We start from the raw sequence: 21,567 nt of genomic DNA, 5'->3' as shown, positions 1-21,567 counted from the left end.
GCAACCCACTCCAGTGTTCTTGCCTGGAGAATCCCAGGGACAGGGGAGCCTGGTGGGCTGCCGTCTATGGTGTCACACAGAGTCAGACACGACTGAAGTGACTTAGCAGCAGCAGCAACACTCAATAAATGTTTTCTATATTATAATTACTGTGTGTCACTTATTGTCCTACTCATTTTACAGACACAATCTCCCTATCCTCACATTACTTCTACAAAGAAATAGTGTCACTTCTATTTCACATAGGAGGTCACAGTCTCTGAGAGTCAAGGTTGTCTGCCTGGGAAGTTGCCAAGTCGGGGTGCAAATTTTGTGTGAATGTAACATCTATGTCCTTTCCCATATACTACTTATGAGTTGGACCTAGAAGCTCTGAGCTGTGCAGTACAAATCTAAGCTTTTCCTAGGCTGCTTTTGTTTTGCTTATTTGCCTTGTGTTTTTGTTGTTTATTCTTTTCTAATTTTTGGAGTAGCAGTGGGGGAGTAAATTTAACAGAATTTTAAATTCACTCTGTTGGGCTTTTGGACTGGTGAACTATCCACAAGATTAGTGGAGGAGAGGTTATTATGCTTCAAATGACCTTGATTTCCTGGACACATCTGATTGGGCCTAGAAATCGAAACTTTAGCATTTGATTGTATGAGTGTGCTCAGTCATGTCATACTCTTTGCAACTCTTTGTAGCCTGCCAGGCTCCTCTGTTCATGGAATTTTCCAGGCAAGAATACTGGAGTGGGTTGCCATTTCCTCCTCCAGGGGAACCTTCCTGACCCAGGGATTGACCCTGCATCTCCTGCATTGGCAGGGGTATTCTTTACCACTGCATCACCTGGGAAGCCAAGCATTTGATTCAGTTGAGTTCAGTTCAGTTCAGTCGCTCAGTCGTGTCCGACTCTCCGCAACCCCATGAATCACAGCACGCCAGGCCTCCCTGTCCATCACCAACTCCCGGAGTTCACTCAAACTCATGTCCACAGAGTCGGTGATGCCATCCAGCCATCTCATTCTCCGTCGTCCCCTTCTCCTCCCGCCCCCAACCTTTCCCAGCATCAGAGTCTTTTCCAGTGAGTCAACTCGCCGCATGAGGTGGACAAAGTATTGCAGTTTCAGCTTTAGCATCAGTCCTTCCAATGAACACCCAGGATTGATCTCCTTTAGAATGGACTGGTTGGATCTCCTTGCAGTATAAGGGACTCTCAAGAGTCTTCTCCAACACCACAGTTCAAAAGCATCAATTCTTCGGCACTCAGCTTTCTTCACAGTCCAGCTCTCACATCCATACATGACCACTGGAAAAACCATAGCCTTGACTAGACGGACCTTGGTTGGCAAAGTAATGTCTCTGCTTTTTAACATACTATCAAGGTTGGTCATAACTTTCCTTCCAAGGAGCAAGCGTCTTTTAATTTCATGGCTGCAATCAGCATCTGCAGTGATTTTGGAGCCCAAAAAAATAAAGTCTGACACTGTTTCCACTGTTTTTCCATCTATTTCCCATGAAGTGATGGGACCAGATGCCATGATCTTTGTTTTCTGAATGTTGAGCTTCAAGCCAACCTTTTCACTCTCCTCTTTCACTTTCATCAAGAGGCTTTTGAGTTCCTCTTCACTTTCTTCCATAAGGGTAGTGTCATCTGCATATCTGAGGTTATTGATATTTCTCCCAGCAATCTTGATTCCAACTTGTGCTTCTTCCAGCCCAGCGTTCCTCATGATGTACTCTGCATATAAGTTAAATAAGCAAGGTGACCATATACAACCTTGACGTACACCTTTTCCTATTTGGAACCCGTCTGTTGTTCCATGTACAGTTCTAACTGTTGCAATTAGCCAGACACAAAGACCAACAGTCCATGGGGTGACCCAGAAAGAGAATTCTATCTAAAAGTATTTCTTTAAATTGGATACTGACTAAACAAACCAATGAGATCTTCTCTCACAGAGGTCTAACACTCACAATGAAAAGTAGCTAGAAAGACAGTAGAAACAAAGATAAATGGTAATCACAAAATTATCAGATGAGGGAACAATGGAAGTTGACATGTCATTGTATGCGGAGAAAATATATCAGAGTTAAAGGCATATAAAACATGTTTTATAAATTACTAGTTTTCTTTAAAATGCCAACTTTGGAAACATGCTATATAAATCATCAAAAAAGACAAAGAATTTATGTTTTGAAACAAACCTTCATTATACTGGGGCTAAAAAGATGAGTAGATAATAGAAAAAAAATCTTTCACTAATTTTCTGGTTCTGAAAAATAGGAGTCAATCCAAAAACAGCATCTGATCATGATCCATCTGCACAAAAACCTAAAAATTAAGTGAAGAGCTCAATATGGTTGAATCATTATCAAATATTTTCATGACACTTCAAGAAAAGCATAAACACCAGGGGGGCTCTCCTCCATTTAGACTATTATCATTCAAATCTTGAGGCTCCCAACCAGCATTATCTGTAATTTTCCAAATAATGGTGGAAATTAATTTTTGTGTTGCAATTTTTTTCAGGAATTATTTGCCATAAATCAATAATTATTTCAACTTAGAACTAAAATAGATTTCTTTTTCCTTTAATATGCCTGGAAATATTTCTTAGTCCAGAATAAGGCCTTAATATTTAAAGGCTCCTGTAATTTATATAAATCTATTGTTAAATTATTAAAATAAATAAATTTAATAGTTTTTGCTTTTAAATAAGTATTTTTATACATTGTTTTTAAAATAATAAATACTTACGGCAGAAATCCTAAGAATTCAGGAGTACATGACAAAGAATAAAAATATCCCCTTCCTATACACTGTCCAGGCTGCAATTGCCACCTAAAAGATAAATACTTTTACCTTTTTTTGTGTACCACAGATTTTGTGTACCACATCAGGAATTATCTATGCATATTTAAGGAACTGTTCATATACATAAATAAACATATATTCCTTCAGTTCACATATAGTTTACACTACCCACACTGTTCTGCCACTTGATTTTTTTTTTCTTAAGGTAACCTTGACATCAACCTCATTCTTTCAGTGATGGCAGAATATTCCATCACAGGCATGAACCATTTAAACAAACCTGTACAATTGGATGGTTAGGTTCCTGCAACAAACATCCTTTCATATATTTTTTGGTGCACTTCTGTCAGTATGTATGTAGGCTAGACTACCAGATGTGGCCTGGAAGGTCAAAGAATATGTGCATTTAAAATTTTAGTGGATATTTTAAAGGAGAAATATAATTGTATTCCTTTATACATATTTGTTTTAAAAATTGCTTTGCATTTTAAGATAATAAAATGCAGTTTATTAAAAAATTATATATTTCAATAGAGACTAACACTTAAGCCAACTTACTCAACTCTTACCAATAATAAAGGTTCTCCATATCTTCATATGACTTTTTTGAGGAAACAGATGCTTTATGGAAGTAGATCTTTTATAAATAATAACCAAAGACAGATGTTGTAAGAAAAGAAAAAAGCCAGCACATCTCAATAGACTTCAGCTCTTTATTCAACTGCCAGTCATGGTTTTATTCCTTACTATCTCTTTTGTTCCAGCAATCCATTGTCCTTGAAACTTTCCTCATACTACTTGATTTAATAACACAGTCATAACAGTACAGATGTTTATTTTTAAATAATTAGATAGTTGTAGCTAAAAAAATATCTACCTCTATAAAAATGAACTACATATTAGTTCACATGTCATATTGGTTTTTATTTCCTAGGGGGATAAAAGCTTATGGCAAATTTAATTCTAGGGAAGTCAAAATAATCATTTATTTGAAAAATTCAAAGACAAACCACATTTTTATTAAGCAGACAGAAAGATCTCAAAAGAAAAGTAGAATTTACTATAAATAGGATGAGACGATAATGAATGAAAATTACTTAGCCTGGGTTATAAAACTACGAAAACTCAGTAAGGAAAACTAATTCCAATACAGCCACAAGGCCATGGTCATTTGCTCTCAATCCAGATCCTCATAGGAAATTACACCTTTATCAGCTCTAAGATGGACTAGGATCACCTTTTCCAAAAGTCTTAGATTCCCTCCTCCTCATAAAATGAAACTTTCTTGTGCTTCATCCAGCCTAGCATTTCACATAATGTACTCTGCATATAAGTTACATAAACAGAGTGACAATATGCAGCCCTGATGTACTGCATGAAGCACAAGCTGGTATCAAGATTGCCAGGAGAAATATCAATAACCTCAGATACGCAGTTGATGACACCCTTATGGCAGAAAGGGAAAAAGAACTAAAGAGCCTCTTGATGAAAGTGAAAAAGGGGAGTGAAAATGTTGGCTTAAAACTCAATATTCAAACAACAAAGATAAAGATACCCGTCCCATCACTTCATGGCAAATAGATGGGGAAACAAAGAAACAGTGACAGACTTTACTTTCTTGGGCTCCAAAATCACTGCAAATGGTGAGTGCAGTCATTGAAATTAAAAGACTCTTGCTCCTTGGACGGAGGAGCCTGGTCGGCTACAGTCCATGGGGTCAAAAAGGGTCGGACACGACTGAGCGACAACACATTTGCTCCTTGGAAGAAAAGCTATGACCAACCTAGACAGCATATTTAAAAGCAGAGACATTACTTTGCTGACAAAGGTCCATCTAGTCAAAGCTATGGTTTTTCCAGTAGTCATGTATGAATGTGAGAGTTGGACTATAAAGAAAGCTGAGTGCCAAAGAATTGATGCTTTTGAACTGTAGTGTTGGAGAAGACTCTTGAGAGTCCCTTGGACTGCAAGGACATCCAACCAGCCACTGTTTCCCCATCTTTTTGCCATGAAGTGATGGGACTAAATGCCATGATCTCAGTCTTCTGAATGTTGAGTTTTAAGCCAACTTTTTCACGCCTCTTTCACTTTCATCAAGGGACTCTTTAGTTCTTCGCTTTCTGCCATAAGGGTGGTGTCATCTGCATATCTGAGGTTATTGATATTTGTCCCAGCAATCTTGATTCCGGTTTGTGCTACATCCCGCCCAGCATTTCTCATGATGTACTCTGCATATAAGTTACATAAGCAGGGTGACAATATACAGCCTTGACGTACTCCATTTCCTGTTTGGAACCAGTCTGTTATTCCATGTCCAGTACTAACTGTTGCTTCCTAACCTGCATATAGGTTTCTCAAGAGGCAGGTCAAGTGGTAGAAGATAGCATCCCCAGGTAGAAGATAGAAGAAAAACTGAGATGTTTCAAATCATCATCTGAAGAATGAAAGTGTCAGCCATATCCTGGGCCTTCTGCTTGGTGATAAACGTACTATTTCATGATGACTGCTGAATGTGAGAAAACGTAGATCGAAAGTGAGCCTTCTCACCCATGTATGTCTGATGCAGTCAAGTCTCCTTATGTTGGTGGTTCTTAAAGAGTCGTGTCCAGTCCCAAAGCATCAGCTTGTTAGAAATGCAGACTGTCAAGCCTCTCCCCAGACATACTCAACTGGAGGCAACAGAAGCTTTCAGGTGACTTCCACACACTCTAAAATTTGAAAACAACTGCTTTTTATTACATCTGCCTCTGCATTTAAACTCCTCATTTATTGAGCTCTCTGAAATCTTCCACTAGTTCCTGAGCAGATTCTATTATAACTGAAGCATTAAGAATATAAACAGCCATAGCTCTTCTCTATTTCTTCTCTTGCTATCCCCAAACAGCTGGTTTTATCAGAAACAAAATGGAGGTAGGAAGGAGAAACAAGAATATGTGAGAATTTTACCATGTACAGACAGGAAGAGCAAAGCTACTTTTTGTAGGTGCTGGTAAGATGGTATCATACAGGATGCTTTGACCAGGACTAAAAGGCACAGAGCAATCAACGTCCCATTAGCCTGGAACTAAGGGGTCTTCCAGGATGCAGGTCATTCAGTGCAGTATCCGTGAAAGGCAAAGGCAAAGCAGTATGAGTTTAGTCACTCTAAAAGGGACAGATTAGTGTGGATACTTCCAGACCGAAACACCAGCCTGTAACCCTTGTGATCCTGCTGTCCTCCCTGCGTCACAGTTCTCTCTCCCCCTTGGTGGGCACCGGGTCCAGGACCGACTTCTGCCTTGCAGATCAGACACCCTCCTGCATAAGTGAGATCCTTGCTCACACTAGAAGTTCACCACCCTGGGCTCACATTAGTGTCACATTACTGGCACAAAGGAAGCTTTTTATAAAAGATCAAACCTTACTCCATGCCATTTATATCAGGACCTCTAGGGAAGAAACCTGAGCACTTTTTTTTTTAACTGCCCAGATGACTCCAACATACTGCCTTTAGGCTGAGAAGCTATGCTCTAGCCTATTCCCCTTTGCAGGAACTGAAGACCTGCCCCTGAACTCAACTGCACCCTCAATTTCTCCCAGGCATGTGTACTGACCAGACTTTTGTTTGTGGCTGCAAGGCTGGAACCTGTTTAACCAGGTGCTTGTTTACAATAGCCTCTTCCCAATTTCCCCCTGACTGGCATTCACATGATGAATCTGCCCTCCCCTCAACCTTGCCTCTCCCTCTCAATAGTGAGAAATGACATTTTAAAGTCAGGAAAATCCGAGTCTCCCTAGGGTCATTAGGATCAAGGAAATTCCTAGAAAAGCTAAATTTTACTTTGGAGAGGATCCAGTAACTTATCCTGATTAAAATGTATAACCTGGGATTATACAGACTCAGACTTGATTCATAAAAGGGACATAGGTTAAACATCTGTTCAGTTACAAAGTGTAATGATATCTGATTCCACAGGCTCCCTAAGGGAAACAGAGAGAAAAACAATCTCATCTCATTTTACAGTAAATTAAAATTAAATAACGCTAACACACGGTTGATAATCCATGGATCTACACTATGGCATGCCAAAATCTTTACCAGTTCATGCCAAAACAAGAAAAAAAGGGCAATTCAGTCAATTTTTCATAAAGTTAAAAGTAATTTTCATATGACTGTCCTTAGTTCTGAGATTTATTCTTGTCTTCTCTTTGATTATAAAGATTATCCATTTTTAATTTTAATAGCCTTTTTATTTTGAAATAATTTTAGATTCACAGAAAAGTTCCAAAGATGGTACAGAAAGTTCTTGTATATCTATCACTTGATATCTCCTATCGTTATCACCTTACATCACCTGAAACATTTGTCAAAAACTAAAAGAATGACATGGTATGTTACTGATTGTGAGGTTCTGAACATTTATATTTCACTAGTGTTTCCATTAATTTTCTCTGTTTAAGGATCCAGACCAGGTTACCATATTGCATTAGTTGTTATATGCATTCTTTTTGAACTGGTATCAATGGTAAATATGATTTAGGTATTCTGAAGGCACTGTTGCCATATATGGCAAAATATAAAGATTGGCCACCCTATACTGATCTAAAATTTGTTTTGTGGTATGTGTGTGTGTACTCAGTCATGTCTGACTCTTCAGCCCTATGGACTGTAGCTCACCAGGCTCCTCTGTCCATGGAGTTTTCCAGGCAAGAATACTGGAGTGGGTTGCCATTTCCTACTCCAGGAGATCTTCCCAACTCAGGGACTGAACGTGCATCTTTTGGGTCTTCTGCTTTGTCAGGTGGGGTGGATTCTTTACCACTGAGCCACCTGGGAAATAGAAGCCCAGGATCAAGAGTATGAATGAATACTTCCTAGACTCTACTCTACTCTCACTGCAGATTTCAAAATACCTTTTTTTAAACTACCCTTATATGTTCTGTGCTGGGCTTAGTCACTCAGTCATGTCCGACTCTCAGCAACCCCATGGACAGTAGCCCGCCAGGCTCCTCTGTCCATGGGGATTCTCCAGGCAAAAATAAAGGAGTGGGTTTCCATGCCTTCTTCCAAGGGATCTTCCCAACCTAGGGATCAAACCCATGTCTCCTACATTGTAGGCAGATTGTTTACTGTCTGAGCCACCAGGAAAGCCCAAGAATACTTGAGTGGGTAGCTTATCCCTTCTCCAGGGGAACACCCTTATACAAACAGGGTTAATTTAAATGACTAACTAAAACACAATTTTTAATATAATCCATGGAAATAATTTTTGAAAGGTTACTCATACACTTTGCTATAATATTAATAATAATCTAGGACTCCTCGTTGCCCGAGATTGTCCTGGACAATCCTTTCAAGGATGTTTGCATAGTGGAAAGCCTTTGAAGAGAGAGAGATGTCTCCCTCTAGAGCAAAGAGCAAGCATGTTTACTTCCTATGATAAAAGATTCAGGTTTTTTTAATTCAGAATTTCTCTAGTAACACAATACACTGTGTGTGCAGGTGTCACCTGGTCCTTTTCCTCTGTCACCCTCCAGGGATCAAGGCTCAAGATACAAGTATAAGAAAATGTTGATGTTCTGGCTACTTCTATTGACATGAGTAATAAAGTTATTTGTCTCTGACCCAGGATCTCTTGTTTTCTGCCAGCATAGATGAAACTGCAACAGCCTAACTTGTTGATTTGTAAGTAGGATAAAATCTCAGACCCCCAAAGTTGTTGAAACTTGGATTTCCATTTTCCCCTGAAAATTAGGAGTTTTGTTAACAAGGAGCCTCCATTCCCACATTCCCGTTTTCCCATAGGATACAAATTAGCTCCAAACGAATAAAACACACATTGTCCATCTTATTATAACTAGCCTGTCTCTCATTTATGCCACTGGCTAGTATCTTTGGACATTTGTGTTTGCCATCCCATTCCAGGGTACAAGTGTTGGAGCTGTATCCAAATTATCAGCTTATTCCAACATCTAAAGCTAAATGATCCTTAAAAAATCTCTGCACTGCTTTAATACTCATTGATAAGCACCGATCTTGCAGATTAAGCACCAACCAAAAAACATTTTAAAAACTAAAAGGAGACAAATCTAGCTAACAGAAAAGAGAATAATTTTATTTAAAAGATGCATGTACCTATGGCTGATTCATGTTGATGTATGGCAGAAATCAACACAATATTGTAAAGCAATTATCCTTCAGTTAAAAATAAAGTGTCTAAAAAAACATGCATGGTTCCTGCTGAAGAGGAAAGATACATAAGAATTTTGTTGCAGCAAACATTCTTAAATACTGCAGCAAAAGTTTCCACAAGAAAGGAGAAAAGAGAGAAATCAAAAGTCACTGGATATGTTAAACGAAAGTGATAAAGAAAAGAGCTTCTTATTGGAAAATGGTGAACACCACAGAAAATAGGGACCATAGAGTTCTTGAGTTAAAAAAAAAAATTACAGACCCAGCGAATTTAAAATCTATTTTATTGTTGTTCAGGAATCTTTCCTTATACTGTTTTCCCTTGGGTAATGTTAGCTGTTGAAAACAAAACATGAAAACAGGGATAGGTTTCCAGGAGTTAAAGCTCCCAAGTATCCTACCTAAACAATTGTTAAAGTCTTTTGAGATGCAATCTATTTTTCAAGGTTAAAGACTTACTCCCTCTCCTCTCATATGTAGGCTCAGGCACTTACAGAACATACTCCAATTGTTTTTACATTAAGACTTCCATAACAAATTAGCAAAACCTGGGTGGCTTAAAACAAAAACACTTTATTCTCTCACAGAACTGCAGATGAGAATCTGAAATCAAGGTATTGGCAAAGCCATACTCTCTAGAGAAAAATCCTTCCTTACTTCTTCCTAAATTCCAGTGGTTGCCAACAAAGTTCCCAGTGTTCCTGGACTTGGAGCTGCATCCTCGAGTCTCTGCCACCATCTTCACATGGCATTCTTCCTGCGTCTCTATGTCTAAACTTCCCTCTTATATAGATACGAGACATGAATTAGGGTTCTCCTCTTAACGTGATCACATCTGAAAAGACCCTGTTTGCAAAAAAGATTACATTCACAGGTACCAGGGGATATGACTTTTGTGGGGAAATTATTCAGCACGGTACAAATTCTCATCTCTTTTCAAGTAACCAGGTGAATTTTTTTATTCATGATCCAGAGATGTTGCTTCTACGAAGCTTGGCTCAGTGAAATATAATGCAAGTGTCTACAACAGCCTTCATCTAAAAAGAACCCATATCTTAATTACCTCTAGCCAGACGTTCTACTTTCCCATAGCTTCATTGAACAATACTCATCACCTTTTTACACAAATATACAGTAAACCTGGTAATTCAGCTGGTAAAGAATCCGCCTATGATGCAGGAGACCTTGGTTCAATCCCTGGGTTGGGGAGATGCCCTGGAGGAGGACATGGAAAACCCACTCCAGTATTCTTGCCTGGAGAAACTCCATGGACAGAGGAGCCTGGTGGGATCACAAAGAGTCAGACATGACCGAGTGACTAAGCACAGCACAGTAAACCTGACCTTCAGTTCTTTTTATTAAGTCAAACAGAGCTTCCAAATTGCTTATTTTTAACCAGAGAATAGGCAAGAGAAATTATTTTTCAGCTGTCAGGTAATCATTTATATACACAATGATATAACAATGTCTGAGCAGACTATGAAAACATTCTTCTTCTGCTGCTGCTGCTAAGTTGCGTCAGTCGTGTCCGACTCTATGCAACCCCATAGACAGTAGCCTACCAGGCTCCCCCGTCCCTGGGATTCTCCTGGCAAGAACACTGGAGTGGGTTGCCATTTCCTTCTCCAATGCATGAAAGTGAAAAGAGAAAGTGAAGTCATTCAATCATCAGCAACCCCATGGACTGCAGCCTACCAAGCTGCTCCGTCCATGGGATTTTCCAGGCAAGAGTACTGGAGTGGGTTGCCAGTGCCTTCTCCGAAAACATTCTAGGTTCCCACAAAATGCTCCTCAGCAGCAAATTACAGTAAAGCAGAGAGGGTACTTGGCAGGTTCTCTGGGATGCAGTTCTAAATTGAGAGAATGGAAAATCAATGCGAAGCACATACAGTGACTAAATAATTACACACTCATGAAATTATAACTCTTTCCAGGAAACTACTGCATTATTGTATTTTAACAAATAATAGATGCTTAAATATATTGCTCTATATGAATTCTTTAGCATAAGACATGCGTGTTACGTAAAACCTTATTCTATAGCTGATGTTTGAATATCATTGGGGAAGAAATATAATCGTCTAGAAGGCAGTTCTAAAAAAATGACAGCATATCCCTAAAATGAAGGAAGAAAAAGATTTTTGTTCCATCTGAAAAGAATAACATTTTTGTTTCTTTCTTCCCTTCCTTTTTTTTAATCTAATAATATGTAACTATATGAGGGTTTAAGGTAAAGAAAAAAGACATTGTTTTTCCACTACCTCCTTTAATTTCACTTCCATTCTGTCACCCACCCATTTGCTCTTTAAAAAAAAAAAAAGGAAGGATAAAGAGGGCAAACTTCTAGCTGCCAAAGGAATGCTGCATTGCAGCATCTCTTTCTCCTCTTATACCTTGAACCTTAAAAACTGTGTTCAAGACCTCAACACTAGCATTCAATGGTCATTTCTGTTCCTCCATGGATGATTTTGAATTAGCCCAAGATTAATTTAAAGATACAAACAAAGGGTTGGTTTTCTAAGGACAAACTTCTCAAACAAAGTCCTTTGGGGAGGCAGACTAATATTTAAGGATTGTATCTGTCAAAACTGTGAAACATTCTGAAAGAGATGGGAATCCCAGACCACCTGACCTGCCTCTTGAGAAACCTGTATGCAGGTCAGGAAGCAACAGTTAGAACTGGACATGGAACAACAGATTGGTTCCAAATAGGAAAAGGTGTACGTCAAGGTTGTATATTGTCACCTTGCTTATTTAACTTATATGCAGAGTACATCATGAGGAACGCTGGGCTGGAAGAAGCACAAGCTGGAATCAAGATTGCTGGGAGAAATATCAATAACCTCAGATATGCAGATGACACTACCCTTATGGCAGAAAGTGAAGAGGAACTCAAAAGCCTCTTGATGAAAGTGAAAGAGGAGAGTGAAAAGGTTGGTTTGAAGCTCAACATTCAGAAAACAAAGATCATGGCATCTGGTCCCATCACTTCATGGGAAATAGATGGAAAAACAGTGGAAACAGTGTCAGACTTTGTTTTTTTGGGCTCCAAAATCACTGCAGATGCTGATTGCAGCCATGAAATTAAAAGACGCTTGCTCCTTGGAAGGAAAGTTATGACCAACCTTGATAGTATATTAAAAAGCAGAGACATTACTTTGCCAACCAAGGTCTGTCTAGTCAAGGCAATGGTTTTTCCCGTGGTCATGTATGGATGTGAGAGCTGGACTGTGAAGAAGGCTGATCGCCGAAGAATCGATGCTTTTGAACTGTAGTGTTGGAGAAGACTCTTGAGAGTCCCTTATACTGCAAGGAGATCCAACCAGTCCATTCTAAAGGAGATCAATTCTGGATGTTCATTGGAGGGACTGATGCTAAAGCTGAAACTGCAATACTTTGGCCACCTCATGCGACGAGTTGACTCACTGGAAAAGACTCTGATGCTGGGAAAGGTTAGGGGCTGGAGGAGAAGGGGACGACAGAGAATGAGATGGCTGGATGGCATCACCGACTCTGTGGACATGAGTTTGAGTGTACTCCAGGAGTTGGTGATGGACAGGGAGGCCTGGCGTGCTGTGATTCATGGGGTCGCGGAGAGTCGGACACGACTGAGCAACTGAACTGAACTGAACTGATCTGTCAAAAAGTGATACTAAATCTGAAAAAAAAAATTTCCCAGCAATATTTCTATGAGTACATGATTGTTATTTGCCATTTTTGGGGTGTTTTCCTATAAAATGAAGGACAGAGTTTAATTTGGTGGTCTCTAAGGTTTTTCTGTGATTCATGGGGTCGCAAAGAGTCGGACACGACTGAGCGACTGAACTGAACTGAACTGAAGGTTTTTCCTGGGTCTATGAATTGCAGTCTATTGTTTTTTAATCAAAGATTACCAACTTTCTATTTCTTTTAAATAACCATGCCAACTTTCATTATAGTTTATATTGCATTTACCATTAAAAAATTAAACCAACAGTGAAAGATGTGTTTGGAAAATTTTTAAATGTTACATGTAAAACTTTTAAACAATTTAAAAATTATTTATAAAATTTCATATAATTTATGAGTCATAGTATAAAAAGATATACATATTTATAGGCAATGAAAAATGTATGAATCAGAACTTTTAGGAAGCTGCTTTTATCAAACTTAGATGCTTACAAAAAAGAAAGATTGATAACTAGTAAGTTATATTTTGGGTTTCCCTGATGGACTCAGATGGTCAAGAATCAGCCTGCAATATAGGGGACCTGCATTCCATCTCTGGGTCAGGAAGATCCCCTGGAGAGGGGAATGGCAACTCACTCCAGTAATTTTGCCTGGAGAATTCCATGGACAGAGAAGCCTGGAGGGCTACAGTCCACAAGGTTGCAAAGAGTCTGACACAACTGAGTGACTAACACTTTCACTTTTTTCACTTTCCCAAGTTAAATTTTAGCTCAGTGAGTTATGAAAAGAACAAAGGAGAACTTTTTAAGTAAAAGAAAGTAGGCATTGATAATGAAAGTAAAGCTTATTCTTTGAAACAAACATTTTAATAAACTCAAATAAGATTAACCAAGTAAGAGTAAAGGCACAAATAAAATATAATAGAAATGAAACAGGAGATGCAGAGATACAGATATCAGAGATACAGAATTATCAGACCTTCAGTTCAGTTCAGTCGCTCAGTCATGTCCGACTCTCCGTGACCCCATGAATCACAACACGCCAGGTCTCCCTGTCCACTACCAACTCCCGAAGTACACTCAAACCCATGTCCACAGAGTCGGCGATGCCATCCAGCCATCTCATTCTCTGTCGTCCCCTTCTCCTCCCGCCCTCAACCTTTCCCAGCATCAGAGTCTTTTCCAGTGAGTCAATTCATCGCATGAGGTGGCCAAAGTATTGCAGTTTCAGCTTTAGCATCAGACCTTACCAGATCTTAAAAACCTAAAATGATTTGAAGCAAATTTAGCAAAATACTAACATGTATCTACACATGTATTTGTTACCATATTTTATAGAATTTCTAATATGTTTGAAACATTTCAAAGTTACTGAAATTTTTATCACAGGTCAATTGCTGGTATTTCATGACTTGAAATTTAAAAGTAATTTAGAAGTGACTCGAAAATACCTTCCAAGCACAGCACATGAATATAAGCCTCAGTACACAGGATGACCTTAGCATCAGGTGAGCAGATGGAAGCCTTTCATTTTTCCTGTTTATATTCATTGCATCTTTTCACAGCAGGGGGAATAATCTGCTCTCCCAGATCCATCCAAACTGAACTTCTCCCCACATACTGTTGAGTAAACAGGAGAAATTACCCAATTTCCTAACATGTGACTTACTTCATTCACTTATTTGTTGTTGTTGTTGTTCAACATATATTTATTGACTTCGAGGTACATACATTATGCCAAGAGCTAGGTATGCAGTCCAAGCTCCCCTGGGAGTTTGCTCTTGGAGTAACTTCTCATAGAATGTATAATCTAGGGCAAAGAAGATTGCCTTCTTATGGAGCAGGGCATAAAGAAGTGTTGTTGGTGATTGTGATATGCTCCCTGCATCACGAGCATAATCAGAAACCAGCAGTGAAAATGAGTGCAGGGCACCAAAGACCTAGCCAGAAATTCTTTTCAAATTTCCACTTTACCTCAATAACGATTTCCCATAACCAAAGCTCTGAGCTACATGTCTGTCTTTCTCATTTAACAGATGAGGAAAAAATGAACCATGGAAGAAATAAGTAACTTATCCAAGGTCACACGAAAATTAATTGGCATATCAGGATATGAATGTAGATCTATCTATCTCTAAATAGAGGGCCTTCCAGGTGGCGTTGGGCTTCCCTGGTAGCTCAGTTGGTAAAGAATCTTACAATGCAGGAAACCCTGGTTCAATTCCTGGGTCAGGCATATCTGCTGGAGAAGGGATAGGCTACCCACTCCTGTATTCTTGGGCTTCCCTGGTGGCTCAGCTGGTAAAGAATGGACCTGCAATGTGGGAGACCTGGGTTTTACCCCTGAGTTGGGAAGATCCCCTGGAGAAGGAAACAGCTACAGTATTCTGACCTGGAGAATTCCATGAACTGCATGTGGTCACAAAGAGTTGGTCACAACTGAGAGACTTTCACTTTCCAGGTGGCGCTAGTGGTAAAGAACCTGCCTGCTAATGCGGGAGACATGAGACTCAAGTTCAATCCCTAGGTCAGGAAGATCCCCTGAAGGAGGGCATGGCAACCCATTTTAGTATTTCTTGTCTGGAGAATCCCATGGACAGAGGAGCCTGGCAAGTTACTGTCCACAGGGTCAGGTTACACAGAGCTGGACACAACTTAAGTGACTTAGCATGCATGCATCTCTAAATATAGCCTCAGTCTCTAAGTTTTACTGCCTCCAAACTACAGATCTATCCTATATTTAGAAACAAATGAAGTGACTAGTTTCATCTATTAATACTAGTGGAGAAAAAAAATCATTTTTAAAAAAAATCAGAAATGTAACATGATCTCAAGAAGACAGCACTTATCTGTCTGAAAAGTAAAATTGCTGTGTGGACTACCCATTGACCCCACTCAGAATTATCCAAAAATCACTCTGCTTTCTAAAGACATTTAGAGGTGCACTTCCAGATTTTGAGAATATGGAGAGAAGAGAAAACGCAGGCATAAAATAATCAATACATGAAGTCCAAAGGCAGACTTGGTCTTATTTCCACTAGGTCATACTTGATTGTCTGGGTTGAGGCTCTGTTCAAATATTATACTCCTACCTTCTCTCTAATTTTTAAAAAAATTAATTTTATTGAAGCACAGTTGATTTACAATGTTGTGCTAATTTATCTTGTACAGAAAAGTGATTCAATTATATAGATATATATATAATGAATGATTAAGAATTTCTCATATTCTTTTCCATTAAGGGCTATTATAAAATGTTGAATATAGTTCCCGTGCTATATACCCTGTTGTTTATATATCCTACACATAGTAGTTTGCATCTGCTGATCCCAAAATGTCAATCCTTCCTTCTCCTCACTGTCCCCCTCCTTGGTAACCACAAATCTATTCTCTATGTCTATCCGTTTCTGTTTCATAGACAAGTTCTTTTGTGTCATATTTTAGATTCCACATACAAATGATATCATATAATATTTGTCTTTGTCTGGCTTACTTCACTTAGTATGATAATCTCTAGGTCCATCCATGTTGCTGCAAATGGCATTATTTCAATCTTTTTATGGTTATGTAATATTCCTTTAAACATACATATTTATATATACTTCCCTGGTGGCTCAGACTGCAATACAGGGGACCCAGGCTTGATACCTCTGCCAGGAAGATCCCCTGGAGAAGGAAATAGTAACCCACTCTGGTAATCTTGCCTGAAGAATTCCATGGACAGAGGAGCCTGGCAGGCTACATTCCATGGGATCTCAAAGAGCAATTAACACTCATATACATATATGTATATATATATATATATATACGCCACATCTTCTTTATCCTTTCATCTCTCGATGGACATTTAGGTTGTTTCCATGTCTTGGCTATTGTGAATAGTGCCGGTATGAACATACGGATGCATGTTATCTTTTCAAATTATAGCTTTATCAGAAAATACACCTACGAGTGGGATTGTTGCATCATTAGGTAGCTCTATTTTTAGTTATTTGAGGAGCCTCAATAGTGGCTGCACCAATTACCATTCTCACCAACAGTGTAGGTTCTCTCTCTCTCTCTTGTACAACTGTCTCCATCTCTTCTTCTGCACTCCCTCTCTGGTTTCTTCCTCTTCCTCTCATGCACCAAGGTCCTGCACATCACGGCCTCTGGGCCTCTGTACACACTAACTTCACTGCCTTGAAAAGCTGTTCCCTTCCCATTTCACCTCCTTGTTACTTGTCATTTAAACTTCAGAGTTAATCTCATTTCCTCAAGGAAGTCTTCCCTAACCAACCAGACTAGATCAGGGTCCTATCAAATGCTCTCAGAACAATAGAAACTTCTCTTTATGGCACTCTCATAACTGCCATTGTAAAAGACCTGCTGCTGCTGCTGCTGCTAAGTCACTTCAGTCGTGTCCGACTCTGTGTGACCCCATAGACGGAAGCCCACCAGGCTCCCCCGTCCCTGGGATTCTCCAGGCAAGAACACTGGAGTGGGTTGCCATTTCCTTCTCCAATGTGTGAAAGTGAAAAGTGAAAGTGAAGTCACTCAGTCGTGTCCGACCCTTAGTGACCCCACGGACTGCAGCCTACCAGGCTCCTCCATCCATGGGATTTTCTAGGCAAGAGTACTGGAGTGGCATGCCATTGCCTTCTCCGGTAAAAGACCTATTGGTGGTTATTTTCATTATGCTTAACACCTCTACTAAACTACCTGCTTTACAAGGGCAAGAATTACATCATATTTTGTTCACAGCTATCTCCCTGATCCAATGGCAAGCTCTCAACACACATCTATTGAATGAAAGAGGGCTGAGAACACAAGTGGGGTATCTCGCCATTGGAGCTTTTGCCAGAAATCTCTAATGTCAATTTTTCTGTCTAAATGTCTAATCTCACTTAATCTCCACATTGTCTACATTTTGAGGAGTTTCCTGTGGGGATAATCAAATTCACCAGCACCCATTCCTTTTCTATTTCATACTGTGCTAGTCACTCAGTCGTGTCTGACTCTGCAACCCCATGGACTGCAGCCCACCAGGCTCCTCTGTCTATGGGATTTCCCAGGCAAGAATACTAGAGTGGGTTACCATTTCCTTCTCCAGGGTATCTTCCCAACTCAGGGATCAAATCTGGGTCTCTTGCATTGGCAGGCGGATTCTTTACCACTAAGCCACCAGGGAAGCCCAGATGCCAAGGTGCCAATTTTCTAGTTCATACCTGTTCTTATTTTTATAGTAGCCACTTATTCACCAGAAAATAAGAATATTTTATAAATGAAAAAGAAAATAATACCCGTTTGGGACAACACCAAGGAAATAACTTGTGATTTCTTTTTTTTGTCTTCCAAACAGTTTCAAACTGATCAAAAACAACATTTCCACAAACTACTTCTTAATTACTGTTCACTCTGATTTCAAAAATTTTTCTGAAAGTAGATCTGTATAAGACATTCAGTTCAGTTCAGTTCATTTCAGTCGCTCAGTCGTGTCCGACTCTTCGTGACCCCATGAATCACAGCACGCCAGGCCTCCCTGTCCATCACCAACTCCTGGAGTTCACTCAAACTCACCTCCATCGAGTCGGTGATGCCATCCAGCCATCTCATTCTCTGTCGTCCCCTTCTCCTCCTGCCCCCAATCCCTGCCAGCATGAGTCTTTTCCAGTGAGTCAACTCGTCGCATGAGGTGGCCAAAGTATTGCAGTTTCAGCTTTAGCATCAGTCCTTCCAATGAACATCCAGGACTGATCTCCTTTAGAACGGACTGGTTGGATCTCCTAGGAGTCCAAGGGACTGTCAAGAGTCTTCTCCAGCACCACAGTTCAAAAGCATCAATTCTTCAGCGATCAGCTTTCTTCACAGTCCAACTCTTACATCCATACAAGACCACGGGAAAAACCATAGCCTTGACTAGACGGACCTTGGTTGGCAAAGTAATGTCTCTGCTTTTTTTTTTTTCTTTTTTTATTTTAGGTAATTAATTTATTTTTTTATTGGAGGCAAATTATTTTACAATATTATATTGGTTGGTTTTGCCATACATTGATATGAATTTGCCCCAGGTTTACATATGCTATCTAGGTTGGTCATAACTTTCCTTCCAAGGAGTAAGCATCTTTTAATTTCCTGGCTGCAATCAGCATCTGCAGGGATTTTGGAGCCCCCCAAAAATAAAGTCTGACACTGTTTCCACTGTTTCCCCATCTATTTCCCATGAAGTGATGGGACCAGATGCCATGATCTTCGGTTTCAGAATGTTGAGCTTCAAGACAACCTTTTCACTCTCCTCTTTCACTTTCGTCAAGAGGCCTTTGAGCTCCTCTTCACTTTCTGCCATAAGGGTGGTGTCATCTGCATATCTGAGGTTATTGATATTTCTCCCGGCAACCTTGATTCCAGCTTGTGTTTCTTCCAGCCCAGCATTCCTCATGATGTACTCTGCATAGAAGTTAAATAAGCAGGGTGACAATATACAACCTTGATGTACTCCTTTTCCTATTTGGAATCAGTCTGTTGTTCCATGTTCAGTTCTAACTGTTGCTTCCTGACCTGCATATAGGTTTCTCAAGAGGCAGGTCAGGTGGTCTGGTATTCCCATCTTTCAGAATGTTCCACAGTTTATTGTGATCCACACAGTCAAAGGCCTTGGCATAGTCAATGAAGCAGAAATAGATGTTTTTCTGGAACTCTCTTGCTTTTTCCATGATCCAGCAGATGTTGGCAATTTGATCTCTGGTTCCTCTGCCTTTTCTAAAACCTGCTTGAACATCTGGAAGTTCACGGTTCACATATTGCTAAAGCAGGAGATGATAAAAGTGAAAGCCGACATTCTAGGAATCAGTGAACTAAAATGGACTGGCATGGGTGAACTGAACTCAGATGACCATTATATCTACTACTGTGGGCAGGAATCCCTTAGAAGAAATGGAGTAGCCATCATGGTCAACAAAAGAGTCCGAAATGAAGTACTTGGATGCAATCTTAAAAACGACAGAATGATTTCTGTTCATTTCCAAGGCAAACCATTCAATATTACAGTAATCCAAGTCTATGCCCCAACCAGTAATGCTGAAGAAGCCGAAGTTGAACGGTTCTATGAAGACCTACAGGTCCTTTTAGAACTAACACCCAAAAAAGATGTCCTTTTCATTATAGGGGACTGGAATGCAAAAGTAGGAAGTTAAGAAACACCTGGAGTAACAGGCAAATTTGGCCTTGGAGCACAAAATGAAGCAGGGCAAAGGCTAATAGAGTTTTGCCAAGAGAACGCACTGGTCATAGCAAACACCCTCTTCCAACAACACAAGAGAAGACTCTACACATGGACATCACCAGATGGTCAACACCGAAATCAGATTGATTATATTCTTTGCAGCCAAAGATGGAGAAGCTCTATACAGTTAGCAAAAACAAGACCAGGAGCTGACTGTGGCTCAGATCATGAACTCCTTATTGCCAAATTCAGACTTAAATTGAAGAAAGTTGGGAAAACCACTAGACCATTCAGATATGACCTAAATCAAATCCCTAAATACAAAGATTATTTCTGCAATTAGAATTAAAATAGGAAAAATATTCTATTATAGAATAGTTACTTGGTTTCATATATAGAAACACTATATTTTAATTTTAATTTTTTAAATTTATGTTATGACTGAACATGTCTTTTTAAATTTATAGATAACATCTTGAATATTAACAGATTAAATAATCATTTAGATAGTTATTTAAAAAAAATTTTACACAGAAAAAAAATAAAGAGGAATTTCTACTCAAACAGGTTACAAACAGAGCTTAGAAACAGAACTCATGCTGACACCAGCTGTCACAGTCCATTTCTCCTTATTCCCAGCACTGAGATACCTGACCTGTATAAACTGGTAATGGGCCAATATATTTCCTTCACACTACAGAGTTAAGACTCCTTGCAATCTTAACAATGCCATTAAGGCAGTTTATGCATTATACATGATGACTGACCTAGAGCAACCCTGCTTTGGTCCCAAGGGTAAGCAAAATTTACTTAATCCCCAAAGAATTTTTTTCCAATAATGCAAAGAGAATTAAATCATGAAACCTGAGATCTCCCTGAAACCACACTGATTACAAGATGGCAGAGGAACATATGTCTGCATAAGCCTGCCAGGGGGAAAATGCACAGTGTCCAGCTCATCAAAAAGATGCTAAATAGATGACTAACAGTGGATAAAAAGTAAAGTTAGGAGACAAACCTGGAATAATTTCTATGTGTGATCAAGAAACAAATATTTTATCAGTTTGTTTAAGAGATTTGTATAGCTATTTCACTGTCTTCTGTGTGTGTGTGTGTGTGTGTGTGTGAGTATTGGGGAATGAAGGGGATGGGCATTTTGAAGCACCTTGGCAGGGATGCAACAAAATATTGTCTAGTTTTTTTGCAGAATGATGACATGTTTCAGCTTCCCTGCTCTTGTCCATAAAACTTTACATTTCCTCCACAGCAGACAAAAGTACACGTACGAATAAGATGGGCATAAGAATGAAGCCATGTGTTTGCCATGTGCAAGATGGCAACATATTGCATATGGTTACAGTTTAAAAGCCACAGCAATTCCCTCTACTGAACAATAATCAGTCTAACTTCTAAGGAGTACAAAGAAGGACTAAAAATAAACCCCAAGAGAAAACGACTGAAAAAACAGGGCATTCTTAGAGGGCATTTACTTTTCTTTAGGATAATGGAAATTTTATATTTAGAACAAAAGAGACTCACCCAAACCAAACGATTACATCTCCAATTCATGGCTTACTAAAACATCTGCTAAGGAAGATGTATTGATAATTGTAAATGGTAAAATGAAATGCTGTAATTTAAATATCTATATTTTGATTCCTCTTCTACTGTAATTATTGGTTTCCATAAAGAGCATAAATTATCGTGAATAACAGCATGAATTCCAGC

At 39.3% G+C, this 21,567-nt stretch overlaps 1 protein-coding gene across 5 annotated transcripts in view; it reads right to left on the bottom strand.

The window, feature by feature from the left end:
- ADAM22 (ADAM metallopeptidase domain 22) overlaps positions 1-21,567 on the bottom strand; it is a 245,465-nt gene that overhangs the window by 92,205 nt on the left and 131,693 nt on the right. The gene's annotated exons all lie outside the window — the stretch shown is intronic.

The sequence above is a fragment of the Moschus berezovskii genome, chromosome 3 (genome assembly GCF_049115385.1).
Source record: "Moschus berezovskii isolate FMDL1 chromosome 3, NW_MosBer_1.0, whole genome shotgun sequence".
In the NCBI taxonomy this organism is placed as follows: Eukaryota; Metazoa; Chordata; class Mammalia; order Artiodactyla; family Moschidae; genus Moschus; species Moschus berezovskii.
Note: the sequence above shows the minus strand (reverse complement) of the source record. Positions and strands in the feature narration are given on the sequence as shown.